Below are 7,593 nucleotides of genomic sequence, written 5' to 3'. Positions count from 1 at the left end.
CTTCTTTTTTTTTTCCTTCAGAGCTGCCCTGCTCAGCAAGGAGGCAGCCTAGTCACTGTCTGCCTGTAGAGGCTTTGCTGTGGGCTCTGCCCAGCTGCCGAGTGAACTTCCCTGCTGTCCTGTTTATATGGGTGTAGTTAGAACTGCCTCGGCAATGGTGGCCCACCTCTGTATTGGCGGACTCTTTCTGTAGTGGCGGGTTGCCTTGGCAATGGTGGCTGCCTCAGCATTGGCTGACTATCTCCTTAGTTTTGGAGTGCGTTGGTAATGGCGGACGCCCCTCCCCAACAGAGCTGGCCCGTCCCGGGTTCAGCTGCGCTTGCTGTGAAACTCTCAATCCAGAGAGTTTCTGATTGCTGTTCTATTGTGGGGGTGGGACCAGCCAAGCTTGATCACCTGGCTCCCTGCCTCAGAGCCATTTTTTTTTTTTTTTTAAGTTGGTGTTCCAGTTGGTGTTCCTGTTGAAGAGGCGTCGGGATCTGTGTGTTTTCCCGTGTGGCAACTCACTGTGATGGCTTAAACGGCAGCACTGAGATTCCTGGCGCTTTTTTTGCCATGGAATCTACTGTCCTGGTTCCCTGTTCAGTCCCCTTTTTAAACAGATGAATGGGCAACTTCCCATGGCTCCAATTGCCAGCCAAAAGGGCACCTGGACCAGTGTATTTTGTATGGAGAACCACTGCGCTGGGCCATGACAAAGCAGCCGCCGCGGGGCAAAGCAGCCTCACTGGCCAACACAGCCACGCTGGCCTAAACAGCCGCGCTGGCAACCCGTGGGGCTCCTCCGCCTGGGAATTTCCTAGTCTGTGGGCAATAAAAAAAGCAGCATCCACTCACCTTCTGTGCTCTCACTGGGAGCTGCAATCCTGAGCTGTTCCTAAACGGCCATCTTGGATCAATCCTCTGCATTTTCTTTTTCTATTCTGTTGGTTGCCAGTTCATGCTAATGATAGTTCTGTTCGCTGTGCAGAAGCTCTTAGGTTTGATTAAATCCCATTTGTGTATTTTCGCTTTTGTTACCATTACTTTTGGTGTTTTAGTCATGAAGTCCTTACCCATGCCTGTGTTTTGAATGGTACTACCTATGATTTCTTCCAGGATTTTTATGGTGTTAGATCTTATGGTTAAATATTTAATGCATTTGGAGTTAATTTTTGTTTATGGTGTAGGGCAGTGATCCAGTTTCAGATTTCTGCATATGGCCAGCCAGTTTTCCCAACACCATTTAATAAATAGGGAATCCTTTCCCAATTGCTTGTTGATTTTCTCAGGTTTGTCAAAGATCAAATGGTTGTAGATATGTGGTGTATTTTTGAGGCCTTTGTTCTATTCCATTGGTCCATATCTCTGTTTTGGTACCAGTATCATGCTGGTTACTTCACACTTGTAGAATAGCTTTTTCTCCGCCCCCACTTAGGGTTGTCTTGGATATGTGGGCTCTGTAGGCTCTTTTTTGGTTTCATATGAAGTTTAAGGTTGTTTTTTTTTCTCCTGTTCTGTGAAGAAAGTCAATAACAGCTTGATGGGAATAGCATTGAATCTATAAATTACTTTGGGCAGTATGACCATTTTCATGATATTGATTCTTCCTAATCATGAGCATGGAATGTTTCTCCATCTGTTTGTGTTCTCTCTTATTTCCTTGAGCAGTGGTTTGTAGTTCTCCTTGAAGAGATCCTTATCATCATTGTTAGTTGTATTCCTAGGTATTTATTCTATTTGTAGTAATTGTGAAAGTTCACTCATGATTTTGCTCTCTGTCTATTATTAGTGTATAGGAATACTTGTGATTTCTGTACATTGATTTTGTATCCTGAGACTTTGCTGAAGTTGAGTATCAACTGGAGATTTGGGGCCGAGACGTTGGGGTCTTCAAAGTACACAATTATGTTGTCTGTAAATAGAGACAATTTGACTTTCTCTTTTCCTAATTGAATATGCTTTATTTCTTTTTCTTACCTGATTGATCTGGCCAGAACTTCTGATACTATATTGAATAGGAGTGGTAAAAGTGGCATCCTTTTCTCATGCCAGTTTTCAAAGGGAATGCTTCCAGTTTTTGCCCATTCAGTATGATATTGGCTGTGGGTTGGTCATAAATAGCTCTTACTATTTTGAAATAAGTTCCATCAGTACCTAGTTTATTGAGAGTTTTTAGCCTAAATAGCTGTTGTATTTTGTTGGAGGCCTTCTCTGTATCTTTTGAGATAATCATGCAGTTTTTGTCTTCAGTTCTGTTTATGTGGTATGGTAGATTACGTTTACAGGTTTGCTATGTTGAACCAGCCTTGCATCCCAGTGATGAAGCCAACTTGATCATGATGGATAAGCTTTCTAACATGCAACTAGATTTGGTTTGCCAGTATTTTATTGAGAATTTTCACATCAATGTTCATCATGGATATTGGTTTGAAATTTTCTCTTTTAGTTGTGTCTTGCTAGGTTTTGGTATCAGGATGATGTTGGCCTCTTAAAATGAGTTAGGGAGGATTCCCTGTTTTTGTATTGTTTGGAATAGTTTCAGAAGGAATGGTATAAACTCCTCTTTGTGCCTCTGGTAGAATTCAGCTGTGAACCCATCTGGTTCTGGACTTTTTTTGGTTGGTAGACTATTAATTGCTGCCTTAACTTTAAACCTTGTTATTGATCTATTCAGGGATTAGACGTCTTCCTGGTTTAGTCTTGAGAGGGTGTAAGTCTCCAGGAATTTATCCATTGCTTCTAGATATACCGTTTTATTTGGACAGAGGTATTTCTAGTAATCTCTGATGGTAGTTTGTATTTTTGTGGGATTGGTGGTGACATATCCTTTATCATTTTTAATTGCATCTATTCAATTCTTCTCTCTTTTCTTCTTTATTAATCTGGCTAGTGGTCTATTTACTTTGTTGATCTTTTAAAAAAAACAGCTCCTGGATGTATTTATTTTTTGAAGGGTTTTTTTGCATCTATTTCTTTCAGTTCTGCATGAATTTAATTATTTTTTGTCTTCTGCTAGCTTTGAATTTGTTTGATCTTGCTCTTTTGGTTCTTTTAATCATGACATTTGGGTGTTGATTTTAGATCTTTCCTCACTTCTCTTGTGGGCATTTATTGCTATAAATTTCCATCTAGATACTGCTTTAAATGTGTCCCAGAGATTCTGGTACATTGTGTCTTTGTTCTCATTGGTTTCAAAGATCATCTTTATTACTGCCTTCATTTCATTATTTGTCCAGTTGTCTTTCAAGAGTAGTTTGTTCAGTTTCCATGTAGTTGTGCAGTTTTGAGTGAGTTTCTTAATCCTGAGTTCTAATTTGATTGCACTGTAGTCTGAGAGACTCTTTGTTATGATTTGCATTCTTTTCCATTTGCTGAGGAGTGATTTACTCCAAATATGTCATCAATTTTAGAATAAGTGCAATGTGGTGCTTTGAAGAATGTATATTCTGTGGATTTGGAGTGGGAAGTTCTGTAGATGTCTATTAGGTCCACTTGATCCTGATCTCAGTTCAAATCCTGGATATCCTTGTTAATTTTCTGTCTCTCTGATCTGTCTAATATTGACAGTGGGTGTTAAAGTGTCCCACTATTATTGTGTGGGAGTCTAAGTCTCATTGTAGCTTGTTAAGTACTTGCCTTATATATCTGGGTGCTCCTGTATTGGATGCATATATATTTAGAATAGTTAGCTCTTCTTGTTGCATTCATCTCTTTACCATTATATAATGCTCTTCTTTGTCTCTTTTGATCTTTGTTCGTTTAAAGTTTGTTTTATCAGAGACTAGGATTGTAATCCCTGAATTTTTAATTTTTTTTTTCTTTAAATTGAGTTCCCAGCAATTCTTCATGTATTCTGGATGTAGACATTGTGTCACATATATGTATTGAAAACATTTCTTCCATTTTGTCTTGGATTTTATTTTCTTGACATAGTTTCTGGAAAAAAAAAGTTTCTAATTTTGATGACAATTTATCATTTTTTTTCATGGTTAATGCTAATAAGTTCTAAGAAACATTTGCTTAAAGTTTGCAAATACTTTATCCATGTTTTATTCACACATATTGCTTTAGATATACAATTTGTTGAGAAATTAAAACTATTTTTATCTTATAAAAATACCGAATTAAAAGCACCATATTATCTAAAACTTAATCTTCTTGGGATTAGATTAGCATCAATTAAGACCACCTCTTTCTGATCCTCACTTTCTTAGATATTGTATAAATAATTTAATTAGGCAATGAAAGCATTATTACAAAGAATGAGTCAAATGTTTCTGTAGACTTCTGAAGTCTAAGCTTTCATTCATAAAACAGACAATCACACTGTAAAATATGATTATTTTTGATTATTCAATGTCTACATTTCTCCTTATATGACTGAATTTTAACTTTCTAAAAAAGACAAATGATAGAATTACACTTATTCATAGCTAAAGGTGATAACTTTTATTTATATACATCTGACTCTAGCCTCTAATATTTTTAAGGTTCCTATTGTGTTAAATTTAAATTGTGGTGAATTTGATGTGTGCTGTCTGCTTTGATATTGCAGATTTAATTGAGGGCAGTGTTAAGAGGGTAAGTAACTGAAGAGTGACTAAGACTGAAGCCTCTAGCCCATTAATCTAGCCCATGGATCACATTGTTTTCACTGGGGAATTGGAATACTCTCCGACATCTGTTTGAGAGTCCTTAGTAAGCACATCTGATGGAATAGCAGATTAGTTCTGGGTTGCTGTTTATTTGGCACATAGATGTTGTAGTCAGTGTCTTTCCAACCCCATGTCAGAAATATTTTCATGAGGAAATGTGGTGACCAGAATTGGATTCCTGTGAGAACATAGTGTTTCTGGGCAGAGTGATGAGTAAAATCAATCTTGTTATTGTAATATCAGACTATGAATTATTTTTATTATCTAATATGAATCTAGTTTAAAGATTGCCCAATGAATTACTTTTAATTTTTATGCCACGATTAAGGATTATATACCAGCTATTTCTCATGACTTATGTTTATGGTTTAATTTAAATGTCTTCTAATAGCATGTATATAATTCTGTGCAATATATAAACTTATACACATACACTCATACATATATGTACACACACACACACACACACTCACACACACATGGCTAAAAAAAAGCTGACAGGGTTTTCCTGATACTGTTCCCTTTCTTTATATATCTACATTACTTATACTCTATGCCACATGATTTAAATTTTATATAGTCTAAGATTATTCATTTATTGGATTGCTGGATTAACTATCTTCCCAAATAGATTCTGAAGCCATTTCTACTTTAACTTATGTCATTAAAAACTGATCATGACCACTGGGTTTCCTTGCCTTCAGTTGCCATCCTGGGATCCTTTCCCTTAACCCTCTCCCTGGAAAAGAAGAAACGTTTTAGTTGAAAAATTTTATTGCGATAGCTAATGTAAGAGAAAACATAAATTGTTTGAAGTATGATCAAACTATCAAAAGTCAAACCTAAGAAATAATTTTAAAAGCAGCAAGAAAAAGCACCAAGTGAATACAAGGGAATCTTACTAGACTATAGGTGGATATCCCCGCAGAGAACAGGAGGATATATTCAAAGTACTGAAAGAAAAAAAATGAACCAACCTTTGCTAGCTTCAAATTTTTCTTCTGCAGCTTCCTCTCCTCTCTCAACTTTCATATAACTGGAGAGGCATAGGGCATTGGTCTAGTTTAGGCTTTGGCTTAAGAGATTGTTGTTGCTGGATGGATCTTTTATCTAGATTAAACTTTCTTCATGTCAGCAACAAGTCTGTTTTGGCTTCTTGTCATTCATGTATTTACTGGCATGACACTATGAATTTCCTTCAAATGCTTTTTCTTTGCAATCACAACTTAACTCACTCTTTGGTGCAAGAGGACTAGCTTTTGTCCTATGTTACCTTTCAACATGCCTTCCTCACTAAGCTTAATCATTTCTAACTTTTGATTTAAGGTGAGAAACATGCAATTTCTGCTTTGATATGAACACTCAAAATACATCATAGCATTATTAATTGGCCTAATTTAAGTAGTATTGTGTCCCAAGGAAAAGGGCAGCTTAAAGAGACAGACTACTGAATGGTTGTTTGGTAGAGCACTCTAAACACATATAACATTTATTGATTAAGTTCACCATTACATATGGGCAGCTTTTGTCATGATCCAAAACAATTGCAATGGTAACATAAAAGGTCATTGATCACAATTACCATGGTAGATATCGTAGCAACAAAAAAGTTTTAAGTATTTTGAGAATTATCAAAATGTGATGCAGAGACATGAAGTGAGCATTTATCCTTGGAAAATAGCACTGAGAGGTTTGCTTTATGCAGGATAGCCATAAAATGTGCAGAAGAGAAAAAAAGTCTTCAACTTTAAATCTTGTATAAGTAAATTCTGCTTTTCAACAGGTACATCCAAAATCCATAAACACTGGGTCCTAGCTAATCATAAATCTTTTCACAAAGGAAAATAGACTTTTAGTTTTAATGAAAAGGACTGGATTAAAAAAAAAATGCCTGGCTGAATATGAGGCTGGGCATTACACTGACATCAATATCACTGAGAAAAACAAAGCAATTTCAACAATGTAAGTTTTGACAGTTGATTTTTTCAATGTGATGGGGAAAGGGGTACCTGGATTAAATATTGTTTCTTAATGTGTCTGCAACAGTGTTTCTAGATGAGATTAACATTTGAATGAGTGGATTCAGTAAAGTAGTTTGCCCTTCCCAGTGTGGCTGGGTATCAACAAACCCATTTATGGCCTGAATACACAGAAAAAGAGGGGCTTCACTCCATTTTTCCTTTCTCACTCCTTTAATTGAAACATTTCATGTCTCCTGCTCTTAAACTGAGAGTTACTATCATGGACTCCCTTGGATCTCAGGCATTAAAACTAATTCTGAATTATACAACTGGCTTTCCTGGATCTCCAGTTTGCAGACAGCAAACTGTGGGACTCAGCCTCCATAAACATGTGAGACAATTTCTCTTAATCTCTCTCTCTGTCTCTCTCTCTCTCTCTCTCTCTCTCTCTCTCTCTCTCTCTCTCACACACACACACACACACACACACACACACACACAACCAATTATCTACCTATCTGGATCTCTCTCTTTTCTCTTCTCTCTCTGTATATATCCCATTGGTTCTGTTTTTCTGGAGAACGCTGAATAATGGAATCCTAAAGCATATATGCTATTGGGGTGTGTGTGTCTGAGTATGTGCTCGTGGTTTTAATATTATTATTTCTGGTTTATTGGAACTGCTTCTTTTTCTCACATAATCTCCTGGTTTTTTGTGTGTTCATTTTCTATTCTAAAAGTTTATTCGTAGATGGTAATTTGATGAGGCAATTAGTCCATTTTGAGTACACAATAAATATTTCTGTTAATAAAATACTTGGAGCAAAAATAAAATTTACACATTTTTGAATGTTCTTTGTATGTCCATAGTTGTACAGTGTATGATTAATTCATCAATATTATAATTAGTAGCTTGTCACCTGACAGTTCTGGACATATAATCTATATATTTTTTCCATAGTGATAAGAGATCTTTAGTTTATTGCGAAACTTCT

The sequence above is a fragment of the Sapajus apella genome, unplaced genomic scaffold (assembly GCF_009761245.1).
Source record: "Sapajus apella isolate SASKATOON/1434 unplaced genomic scaffold, GSC_monkey_1.0 scaffold1, whole genome shotgun sequence".
NCBI classification, from domain to species: Eukaryota; Metazoa; Chordata; class Mammalia; order Primates; family Cebidae; genus Sapajus; species Sapajus apella.
This window is presented reverse-complemented; position numbering follows the sequence as displayed.